General features: G+C 40.3%; 1 protein-coding gene across 12 annotated transcripts in view; it reads right to left on the reverse strand.

The window, feature by feature from the left end:
* Positions 1-12,540, reverse strand: part of PDE4D (phosphodiesterase 4D) — a 1,650,639-nt gene that overhangs the window by 635,663 nt on the left and 1,002,436 nt on the right. The window lies entirely within an intron of this gene.

Here is a 12,540-nt window from a genome sequence, read left to right on the forward strand (position 1 = left end):
AGAGTCTGTCTGAGCAAAAGGACAACATCGTAAGAAGGCAAGCAAAATCTGGGTGATGTGCCTAAGCCTCTTAACAACTACCCCCTGAAAAACAAACAAGCAAATAAATAACAAAAACAAAAAGCAAGAAACAATCACTGGAACACTCTATCTTAAAACTTCCCATTATGAAAATGAAAGTGTTGATCACTCAGTTATGTCCAACTCTTTGTGACCCCATGGACTGTGGCCTCCCAGTGTCCTCTGTCCATGGAATTTCCCAGGCAAGAATACTGGAGTGGTTGCCATTCCTTCTCCAGGGGATCTTCTAGATCCAGGGATTGAACCCGGGTCTTCTGCATTGCAGGCAGATTATTTACCATCTCAGCGACCAGGGAAGCCTACATCTTCCTTATTTGTTTATATTAAGCCATTGAGTTCGCAGCTCCAAGCTTGCACCAAAGGCATCGTCCCTGAGAGAGTTTTCTGATTATATTCCAAGGCACTTCTTAATAGGTAATCAAGTTAGGTGAGGGAAGCTTATGTTTTCCTACATATTTTTTTTTTCTTTCTAAATAGCTGGTGGGTAAACTCATCTGCTTCCCTTCTAAAAGAAAAAAAAAATGCTTTCAAAATCAGATGTTTATGATAATTCTCAAAATTGCAATTGCTATTATTGAACTGAAACAGTTGTGATGACACCTGCGACAACCAATGCAAATAAAAACAAACAAAGCTATGCTAAATTTGTAAATTCATGATTTATCAGTAGGCTGGGATCTCTCGAGGTTCATGGGGGAAACTAAAGAGGTTTTTAATATCACATGGTATTGTCAATACTCGTGGCAAGGATCACATTCTAGTGATCACATTTCTAATCTTAGGAAATCAGAAGGTAGTGTGTGTGCCAAAATCCCCTTGCAAAGTGAATCATACTTTATGCTGAATTCCATTTAGAGGGTCAAGCCAGGACCTAGTTTACTATCCCATATTATGATGTGGGTGTGCTTGTATTAAATCACTTTCAGAGACACACTAGGTGACTAATTTGTGACAATGATATGTTTGCAGACTAACACATTCATAAAAACAGCAGAATAATGAGCTAATTTGTAAAATACCAGATGGAATTTACTGAAAGCCAGTAACCTAAGCTATCATAATTGTCTTTCATACTCTAAGAAGACACTTCTAGTAATCTTGCTACTCACATTTTTGCTTTTGGATAAATAAACTGTGGAAAATTCTGAAAGAGATAGGAATACCAGACCACCTGACCTGCCTCTTGAGAAACCTGTATGCAGGTCAGGAAGCAACAGTTAGAACTGGACATGGAACAACAGACTGGTTCCAAATAGGAAAAGGAGTACGTCAAGGCTGTATATTGTCACCCTGCTTATTTAACTTCTATGCAGAGTACATCATGAGAAACGCTGGGCTGGAAGAAGCACAAGCTGGAATCAAGATTGCCGGGAGAAATATCAATAACCTCAGATATGCAGATGACACCACCCTTATGGCAGAAAGTGAAAAGGAACTAAAAAGCCTCTTGATGAAAGTGAAAGAGGAGAGTGAAAAAGTTGGCTTAAAGCTCAACATTCAGAAAACGAAGATCATGGCATCCAGTCCCACCACTTCATGGCAAATAGATGGGGAAACAGTGGAAACAGTGTCAGACTTTATTTTTTGGGGGGTTCCAAAATCACTGCAGATGGTGACTGCAGCCAGGAAATTAAAAGATGCTTACTCCTTGGAAGGAAAGTTATGACCAACCTAGATAGCATATTCAAAAGCAGAGACATTACTTTGCCAACAAAGGTCCGGCTAGTCAAGGCTATGGATTTTCCAGTGGTCATGTATGGATGTGAGAGTTGGACTGTGAAGAAGGCTGAGCACCGAAGAATTGATGCTTTTGAACTGTGGTGTTGGAGAAGACTCTCGAGAGTCCCTTAGACTGCAAGGAGATCCAACCAGTCCATTCTAAAGGAGATCAGTCCTGGGTGTTCTTTGGAAGGAATGATGCTAAAGTTGAAACTCCAGTACTTTGGCCACCTCATGCGAAGAGCTGACTCATTGGAAAAGACCCTGATGCTGGGAGGGATTGGGGGCAGGAGGAGAAGGGGACGACAGAGGATGAGATGGCTGGATGGCATCACCGACTCTATGGACATGAGTCTGGGTGAACTCCGGGAGTTGGTGATGGACAGGGAGGCCTGGCTGCTGCAATTCTTCGAGTCTCAAAGAGTCGGACACGACTGAGCCACTGAACTGAACTGAACTGAAACAGGCCAAGTATAACTGATCCTCTTCCTGCAAAGGTAGGTCTCCAGTATTTGAAACACTGCCTACTGGGAGAACTTAGGCAGTATGAAGTTCTGCTTCTTCTACTTTTTTTTTTTTTCTTTCTTTAAATTCTACTATCTGAATGCCATTCCATAATGAGGTACCATCCATCCTAACTGTTCTCCAGTCCACATTGTTGTCATTGCTCTGTTGATGCTGATTCTTTGATAGTTCATGAACATTGAAGTATATGCACTTTCTACTTGGACAGTCTCTACCCTTTCTTGTTTGCAAACTCCAGCTCACTGATTCGGGCACCCTATCCTCAGTACTGTTGGGATTTTTCCAGTTTTCCCCCTTTACCCAAGTTAACCCAAGGATGACTATATCCTTCCTATCATTAGCCTCCTCCTCCCTCCTCTAGTCCCCAGCCAAAGCTGGAGACTGGTAAACCTAAGCCCTAATGTTGCCTCTTTCTGCACCATATATCCTTGGAGACTTGAGTGTAAACAACCTAATTGGTGCTACTAGGTTAACAGAAGTGCTTCTGAAGGAAGCATGGTTTGGTGGAAGGAGTCTGTGTATTATCTGACAGACCTGAGGTCTCTTATCACTTCCTTCATCTTCGGCTCACTTCTCAACCTTCTCTGAATCAGCCTTTTTTTTTTTTTCTACATCAGAAAAACAGTGCTATCTATTTATTAGACTTGTTTGGGATTACTATAGTGCATTGACCACACAATAGACGGTAGAGGTTAACAACTTAGCACATATAAGGAAGCAATATATATTTGTTTCCCTTGCCCTCCTGAAATGTTTGCCATCTAACCCGCTGACTGCAATGGTGGGAAGGCTAAATTAGGAAAGAAGAAAAACAGTAGTGTAGAAATATGAAAAGGCTAAATTGCATAGGCTTTTCCAGCAATTACTAATGCAGAGGTAGCAAAGTGGGCTACAGATATAGGCATGGTACAATTTTTTTATGTGCTTTATGGAGAGTCTATAAATTAATTAGAATAAGACCAACAAACCAAAAGACAAATGGAAACGGATGCAAATAAATGTCACCTAAGGAGAACTACAAATAGCCGATAACAATTTAAGAAGATGTTCTATCTCAAGAAATAAACTCAAACTACCATGAGACATTTTGCTTATCCCACTGGTTAAAAACAAAAGACTAAAAATATCCAGTGATGGTGGTGGGTGGAGCGGGGGGAACAAGTACACCTGTAACATCTGGTGGAGACACAGATTGGAAAGACTTCATTGGAGTACAATATAGTAAACTTTTCTAAATGTAAAATACACATAACTCTGATTTGCAGGAGTCTATCCTACAAAAATGATTCCTCTAGTGCAAATACACACATGTACACACACATACATACAGGATATTCCCTTGGGAACTGTTGGCAGTAATAAAAGAATCCTGGTTCTATCTCTCTGACCAGATGCTGAGTTCTTAGTGAGGCTGTCCTTTCTCCCTCCTCCCTAATACCTCCCAAGCCTCCAAACATTTAATAGGGCTGAAGATGCTTACAAACGTACACTAACAAATACAAAACACTAACAAATTATCAAGGTATTTTTAGTATGTGTAAAGATAACGACATAGATTTATAAAATGTGCAGGTGACTTGCTGTTTTCAGGGCTAAAAGTAAATATGTATTATTGGCAATCCAAACAGATTTTTCTACCCATTTAAAAATTTTGAAATATTTTACAATATAGTTGATTGATACTCAGCTTTTCAATCATTTGTAAAATATATTTAAATTTTTGATTACAAGTGTATTTCTAAAGATTTAACATATTTAAAGAAAATTAAAGCAACCCATCAAACTCAATTATGTTTTATATTTTTCTTATTTTTTTGTCTCCCCTCCCACCCCCCTCCATGGTACATGCGGAGCTTTGCTTTGTTGCTACTCTTTCTCCAACATCTGAAAAACATAGGGAGTATTATCATTATAAGGCAAAATTGATCTCATTTACCCTAGGAACACAAAATTTCTCAAATGAGGGAATAAACTCCTGTTACTACAGCTCTTGGGCCCTGTTCTTTCTAGTAGAATCTAATTTTCTTGCAATATGGGATGAGGAGAGAGAGATGGTGATTTCGGATACAAAGACAATGTCCCTAATATCAGCAAAGAGTGCCTCTGGGTCACTTTTACCAACAGTGAAATCGAGCCTCTTTAGTCACACCATCTGGACCAAAGTGGCATCGTTAAGTGTGTCCATTAGTGAGCTGTCTGACCCAGGCCATGACACAGACTAAATGGAACTAATCCAACAGAAACTCATTAGACCAGTGGGCAGCCCAACTTGGCTACTTTATTGAAGGTAACTAAGACCCAGCCTTTAAAATGAAACAGTGCCTACCTTCTGAAAGAGAACTATACTCTAAAGACAGAAAACATATAAAAGTTCTTTCATCATTATCAGCCTCAAATCAGCCTGGTGTATCTGTAAGGTGTATCTGTATACCCCCAGCTATGTAAATTGAACTGAGCTTCTCAAAAGAGTATCATATTAATTGAAGCATTAGCATAAGAAACAAATTAGCTTTCTTCCACACACCATTTAGAAACACAGGAAATGAGGGGAGAAGGGTGAGATAAAGCTAACATTTTGGAGTCCCTTTGAAGGGAAAAGGTTTTGTACCCTGAGTTTGACACAAGTTGTTTCTTTAAATATTTGTAATAACCCTATAAAGCCAGCATTAATACCACCCACTTTATAGATGAGGAAGCTGAAGAGGCTAGGAGGGGATGGACCCTGAAAGTAAGTGGTTGAGCTGAAACTGGACTCCAAAACGGACTTTCCCTACTGCACGGTGAGAGTATCCTTGTTCTGTGGATTTAGAGCTGGCCGGATAGGATTGTAGGGAAGGGCAATTATAGAGACAATAGATGCAGTACAAATGATCATGAGCCGCATAACTAGCAAGTGCCGGACACAATGCTAAACACCTGACTTGTGGCTCCCCATTTAATCATCCAGAAAAGTACTACTGGTTTGTTCATTTTACAGCGAGGAAACCGAAGCCCAGACTAGTGAAGCAAGCCACCGGAGCTTACACAGCTAGTTAAGAAGCCTTATGAGGTGCTCGTAATATTTCATTGTTTCTTTTCCACATACTTTTTTTTTTTTTTTCTTACAGAGGGGGAAAAAAACAAGTGACTTTTTTTTTTTTCCCCCAATTTACTGATTCCATATATGTTTGAGAGTTCTATGGCCTTTCAGATAAAACATGACCAATGTTTCCCACCACCTCTGAGGTGACAAGATGCTACTAGGAAGCATTTCACTGATGCTGTGCTTATGCCAACAGATATGCACAGATTTAGGCTGCAGTTTGATTGCTAAACCCATCAATGATTTTCTAAACCCTCATCCAAAACACCTTGTTTCAGTTCCTCCATATGCAAAATTACAAGAGCTAGGTGTCTTTTATTTAACAATGCTAATAAACGATTTGGCAAAGACATCTTTTATGCTGTTTTTTTGGCTGATCTTTGGGGGATTATTTATGTGGCACTGAGTGAGCACCCAGCACCCAAGCTCCTCCTCTTTCCTATTTATTATCGGCCTGCTGCAATGCAGCATTGAAACATCTGATCATTTACATCATTAAAAATCAATCCAATGACCAAACATTTCTATACATTTCAGAGAAATGACAAAAAGTACAGTATCAGATTGCTATTAACCGGCTCTGGGTTTTCTTTTTACGGCTGCCAGGAAAGTCATTTGGTAAAATTGATTAAACCAGCATGCCAGAAGAAGAGAGGAAAAGAGCAGAGAAATGTAAACACAGCGAGCTGAGAGGGGAGGGTGATGTTTTTCTTGGGAATGAAGTGAGATGTCGCTGGGGGGAAGAAAGAGGGGGTGGGTAGGAGGAGAAGCCTTGCATATAATGAGCATACTATAATTTGGGGCATCAGAGATTCAAAATGGCAGGATAAAAGCAACCAAAATACAGAAACAATAGAGGCAGAAAGAATGAAGAAAAGGCAAGCTATCCCTGTGCTCCTAACAGACTGTCTGCATTGGTCACACTGCACGGTTTGACTGAAGTAATGCAAGAGACATCACTGGGACCACAGTATGAAGCTCATTTGAGGATTTCAATAAACTCTTTTAATACCAGGAGAGAGTAGGGAAGAGTGACTAGTTTCCTGCACAGTAGGGTTTATTTCTGTTTGACAATTAACAAAGAGAGGAAAATAAATCTCTCTACTTTTGCTCAATAAAACCAAGGGTGTACAAAAATTCACATATGCATTCCCCTATGTGTTATTATAATAGCCATATATAATCCCTCCTTCCAAATATGAACTTCCTACCCCTTACACAATTTTATTTCCCCTCTAATATCTTTCAACGATTTTTCCATTAACCAGAAAGGAATGCTGGTATGTGGAATGAGAGTGCTGACAAGGATGGATTGTAATGTGGGGTCTCTGTGACCGTGCCACAATTTCTAATTCCTCCCAGCATCCTATTTAAAGTCACGCTTAGCTCACATAGCTCATCCTTCTATAGAAAGGAGCAGGAAAAATATCAAGTATTTATTTGCTCTTATTTGCTATATATTATGTCTGCTAACATTTAAAGTACAACTGCGACCTAAACATAAGTGACTTAAAAACAGCAATTAGAACATAAATAAAGCAAATGTTCTACAGAAGAGTAAATATACTTTGCCGGGTATGGGACACAGAAAATAATTAAGATACAAGAACATTTAATTGCAAAGAAGAAAACCAACGATAGAAGATCAACAAGAAGACCAACAAAGTCTAAATGAAGTGACCTCCTAAAGGGAAATTGTAAATTATATTTGCTCTGTGTTGGGTACACTGCTTGGGATTCAGAAAGCCTTTATTGCAGCCATGGATTTACATGGGAATTGAGGAAGCTTCTTAAAGGGCAGTGCTAGCTAGACTCCAAGGTGGTTCCCAATTACTACCCTCGGCCCTGTATGCTCATCTTTGTAGCGTCTCTTGTCCCACACTGTACCAGGGTTCACCATAGGCCAAAAGGTGATGGCATGCCACTTTCAAGATAAAATTTAAGACTGTAGCATCATCCTGTTTTAAGATATCTCTTTCTCTTTGATCTCTTAGCCTGGAGGATGCAAGCTATCATATTAAATGCAGCCGTATGGAGAGGCCCACATGGCTGGGAACTAAGCTGACAACTGTATGAGTGACTTTAAAAGCAGCAACGTTGGGATGAGTGAAGTCCAAGCCAACAATTCAAGAGAGACCCTAAGCTAGAACCACTCACTTAAATATGGAAGAACTTTGAGCTATTTACATGCTTGAAGGCCATACACATTGAGCTATATCATAAGCAGCAGGAATGGGCAGGGAGAGAGGAGAAGGTTATAGATGTAAAATTCAAGGAAGGAGGTGTGATCATCACTAGCACTACTTACCAATATTCCCAATTCTCCTCCTTCATGGATAAGGCAGGATTTGCATTTCCTTGGTCCCTTGAAGTCAGCTGTGGTCACCTTGACTATAGCCAAGGAAACTTGAGCAGAAGTAATGCATGGCACTTTCAGGGGAAAACCACTAAGAACCAGTATGTAGTGTCCCTCTCCTGTGCCACTATGACTGGAAACTTTCCATATGGTGAAGTTTCCCTTTAGCTGTGTCTCTAAGAGCAGAACGCCCTCCCCCCTCCACTTCTAATCTATGATGAATACACAGCATAAATGAGGAATAAATTTATATTGTTTTAAGCAGCTGAGATTTTGGAGTTCTTTGTTGTAGCATGATGTAGACCATTCTCACTAAAACAGAAAGTAAGCGTTTGGATAGGAATTAACTCTAAGAAAATCTAACAAATCTAGTATGAATAACTAGACTCAGCTATAAAGCCTGGGTTCTGAAAGGTACAATGATTCTGAGTAGACTGTGGTGATGGGCATATGAACTCTCCCAGTCACAATCTGCAAAGACAAAGGGTTGGGTGAGAACCGGAAGACTTTTTTTTTCTTTTAACTAATTTCTTAAAACATGATGAGCTATAAAGAAGCACAGCAATTGGACTCCCTTGAGAGAACTAGAAGCGAGGATGCATTCTCCTTTCTACTTTGAAAGAGAATAATATGCTGGCACCACCCTGGATGGAATAGAGAGAACTAACAGCTAATGATCTTGCTCGTGTCTGTTGCCAGGTGCTCTAGAGACCAAGGAATGTGGGTTGATGTCACTGGTAGAGCTGAGGTCAGTGTATCCTAGGCAGATCCACGTAGGAGTGATTGTCAGCTGCTCCTAAGAGACTCAGAGACGCTTGGATGAGAGAGATTATGCAATAATCTCTCAGATTCACTCTCCAGCAGTTTGGCATACAGCTACCAAAACTGGAAAATTTATTTTAATGAGACCTAATTTATACGGCAACCCACTCCAGTATTCTTGCCTGGAGAATCCCATGAACAGAGGAGCCGGGAGGGCTACAGTCCATGGGATCACAAGAATCGGATACAACTTGGCGACTAAACCACCACCACCAATTTACACCCACCTGCTGGGAGATTAAACACCAAACAAAACACCATATGTTATTGTTTATTATTTATTTGCTTATTATAATAATCCATTCCATATCCACACTGTGTCATGTGGCAGTATGTGGTTCTACCTTGATCAAGTCTCAGCTTAAGGATTTAAAGTTCTTTGGGGAAGAGCTTTATTTTAGCCTCGAAGAGTTTAATCTGTCCTCAGCTGCCACATATTGTGAGAAACGGAGTAGTTGACATTATCACATAGTTATTATTTTAAGATGGAGCAGCTTATAATTTAATGAAAATGGCATGGTACCTGAAACAGAGACGTCAGTAGTTTGGCTGAATTAAAACTTTAAATGCATGCGCACCAGTCCTTTTCATAGATCTTTGTCTCCAAAACCCATTTAAACACATCTCAATGAAACAAAGTTAACAAGGGGTTAAGAGGGGACTGTGGGAGGATTTTGGTGGTGAGGAAATAAAATAAATAAAGCTGGAGAGAAGAATTCAAATGTGATGGTTTTATTTCAAAATAGGAGAGAATTGATAATGGCAGAGAGCGAGGAGATGGTGGAGAAGAATGGAAAGCACTGGCAGAAGGAAAGGGGACAAGGTATTTTAGAGAGTGGGAAGAAGTGGGAGTGGATGGCAAATCTGAATTCCTTACAGAGGATCCACATACAGGGTTTACGTAAATACCTCACAGACTAGCACTGACCCTTTAGAGTTGCTTCTCATGACAACCTGGTTTGTAGCCCTGCTGTTCTCTCTCCCTTCTATTCTCCCTTCAAGCACCCATCGCAATCAGCACTTATGTATGTGTCTGACTCCCTCACTAGGACAGAAGCTGCATGAGGGCAGGGAACGTATCTGTCATGGTCACTACTGTGTTGACTTTCTATTAATTCCATGATACATAATACACAGTAATTGTGCCAGAAATATCTGTGGATTGGACAAGTCAGGATATGCATAAGAACATATTTAAGATTATCTGTCCTCATTGATTAGAATTCCAATACTGAAACTGCCCTGATCTCTCTTAGCCTACCTGCTGTTCTCACTTAAATGGAGCCCTAGAATGAATTGTTGCTCAATAGTCCTCATACCTTCATAAGATCTCACTGATATTTGGGGGTTTTCAATCTACTTCGGATGATATAACAGCCAAATCTACCCACATCACTAAACCCAATCAGCCAGACTGTCATTCTTACTCTGATGCTATTTAGAATGTGCAATGAGCCACTGGATTCCACTTCCTAAAAACTAATTTCCCTAGAGCTTTCACTCTATTATTTCATCAATGCCCCTGAGGTCAAAGACTATGATTTCCTCTCTCCTGAACAGTACAATGTCTCATTAAAACTTCTTCCCACAAGTCTGGGTATTTCTTTAGAAATGCAAGGAAGTTTCAAGGATCATGAAGGACCTTCAGTTCAATATATGCTATATTTAGCGCTTTGAGAGTAACAGCACAATCAAGTTCACTAATGACCTAGAAACAATTAATTCAATATAATTCTGATTTCTTCACCGACAGCAGGTCTTTCATAGATTAAAAAAAAAGTGATCAAGCTTTTAAAAATGCATGTTCTCAACTATTTTTGATATATCCCAACAATCAAATTGGATTATTACATATACATATGAATATGGGAAACTCTGATAATTTAATAATTCATATTTCTATATTTCCTGCTTCCACTTAAGAAGTGAAAGATGAGCAGTAATCATTCATTATTCTTTAATTCAACAAATATTTCTTAACAACCCCATGTTCTAGGAACTACTCTAGAAGCTGGGAATATAGCAGTGAGCTGTAAAATAGACCAGGATCCTCCTTCTAGCTGGGGGAGAAGGGACAGAAAGTAAAACAAAGAAGCAAAATCTACAGACTTATTTACACGGTAATAAGTTCTAAGGAGAAAAATTTAAAAGGAAGTGTCCTGAAGAGTTTCAGGAACAGGGATGGTGTGGATCTAATTATTAAAGAGGATGAACAGGAAAGACCTCACTAAAAATATTTGAATAAAGAACAAATGATATAAGGAAATAAAGCAGGGATTAAGGGGAGGTTCTGGTCTGAAGTAATGGAAATTACGAAGTCCCCAAAGCAGGACTGTGCTTGGAGAGTTGGAGGAATAGGAGGAAGTCAGTGTGACTGGACCACAGCAGGAAAAGGAACTGAATCAGCCAACAACCCACAGCGTTATAACAACCCACAGGTGATAGGCTGTTATAAGGATTTTAATTTTGATAATGATCAGAGGTCATTGAAAAGTTCTGAGTAAAGGACTGACCTGACACAATCTAGATTCAGTAGTGCCACTCCTGTTGTGTGGAGAGCAGACTGAAGTGGGCATAGGGGAGGGCAGGGCTGCACGTCCAGAGACACTGGTGACAAAGATCCATGGCCAGGACCAAGCTGGTAACAGTGGAGGTGGTAAGAAATGGTCAGATTCTGGGTTACATTCTGTGAGGCAGCTGGCTGGATTTGCTAATTGAACTAGATGGGGAACAGGGTGGAGAGAAACGGGGAGAAGGTAGTGATCATTGCAAAGTTTGGCGTTGAGATGGGGAAGTGCATAGGAGAAGCTTGGTTTGGTAAAAAAAGAGCTAGACTTTGGTTATGGGAGAGTTAGGCTACAGATATATGGTAGACATCCAAGTGGAAATAGTAGGCAGGCAGTTCAATATTAAAGTCTCTATTCAGAGGAGAAGTCCAGGTTAGTGGTGGACATTTGACAATAGCCTATAGACTTTAAAGTTGTAGGATTACATGAGGTCAGGTAGGAGATATGCAGAAAAAGGACAGAAGAGTCCACTGACTAAGCTTGAGACACATCAATGCTAACAATCTGAGGAGCTAGGAAAGAAGCAACAAAGGAAAATGAGACTGAATAATCAAAGTAGAAAGGAAAACCAGGAGGATGAGATGCCCTGAAATCTTAGTAAAGACAGTATTACTTCTTTGATTGGGCTTGAGTGTCAGTGTGGAGGCATACCTGCTTTGTAATTTTTATTTGGTCACAGGCTTCATATACCAATAAACTTCCACTTGGATGGCCATTCAACTTAGTTGCATATTTTGGAGAGTCAAGCAGCTGATGAAACAGAAACAATAAAGGAAGGAAAAGGATTTCAGAAGAGTCAAGATGATGGAATAGGAGGATGTGGAATTCATCTCTCCTCACAAGTACATCGAGAATGTATCTACACTTGGAGTAATTCTCACAGAGAACCTGTTGAACATGAGCAGGAGACTTCAGACACCCAAAAGGACAAGAAAAATCCCCTTGCCATTGGGAAAAATAAAATAAAGAAAAAACATAAAAGACAAATCAAAAAAGGGACCGGCACCCTGACAGGAAGGTGAAGATGAAGGTGAGGAGAGATTCCAGCACTCAGAAAAACCCTGAAGGGTGAGGAAATTAGACAGGATACAAAGAGACCTTCAGGGGATTGAAGGGAAGGCAGCAGATAGTCTGTGGAAGCTGGACAAAGAAAGAACTGCACTCATGATCCATGTCACAGGCCTGCGCACCCCAGTCTGAGTCGTGTGTCTCCTGTTGTGGACGGGGGAGGGTGCTGGAGAGTGAGGTTTGGAGTGAGGACCCAGGGAGGGGAGCTGTTGGCAGTGAAAAAGCCTGAAGGGGGAGGAGTAAAAAGCTCCACAACCACGAAAGTTTGCAGAGGAAGCCTAGGACACCAAAGAAGCAAGGTAGCATTGTTAAGTGGTGCC

Source organism: Bos grunniens, chromosome 20 (assembly GCF_055505025.1).
Source record: "Bos grunniens cultivar Pamir isolate PY7600 chromosome 20, Bosgru_T2T1.0, whole genome shotgun sequence".
Lineage (NCBI taxonomy): Eukaryota > Metazoa > Chordata > Mammalia > Artiodactyla > Bovidae > Bos > Bos grunniens.